This window comes from Penaeus monodon, chromosome 28 (assembly GCF_015228065.2).
Source record: "Penaeus monodon isolate SGIC_2016 chromosome 28, NSTDA_Pmon_1, whole genome shotgun sequence".
Taxonomy (NCBI): domain Eukaryota; kingdom Metazoa; phylum Arthropoda; class Malacostraca; order Decapoda; family Penaeidae; genus Penaeus; species Penaeus monodon.
In genome coordinates this window covers 2978885-2979106 of record NC_051413.1, presented here as the reverse complement: position 1 = coordinate 2979106, position 222 = coordinate 2978885, and positions in this window count along the sequence as shown.

Sequence of the window (222 nt, the reverse complement as noted above, 5' to 3'; positions counted from 1 at the left end):
AAAGGCCATTATAATTTCGTCTGTTTCAGAGTGGAATCATAATGCATGGTTTCAGCACAGTCCTGACACAGCAGCAAGTTTTGATTTTTTTTATGTATATATGAAATGACAGTGTTTCCATTGTCATTGATAATAATAATTGTAAATTAAACTGTGTATGGTTTTCAACTTCCCTTTAACAATGCAATGGTGTCGTCTACGTATGTGCTTACTTGATTTTTT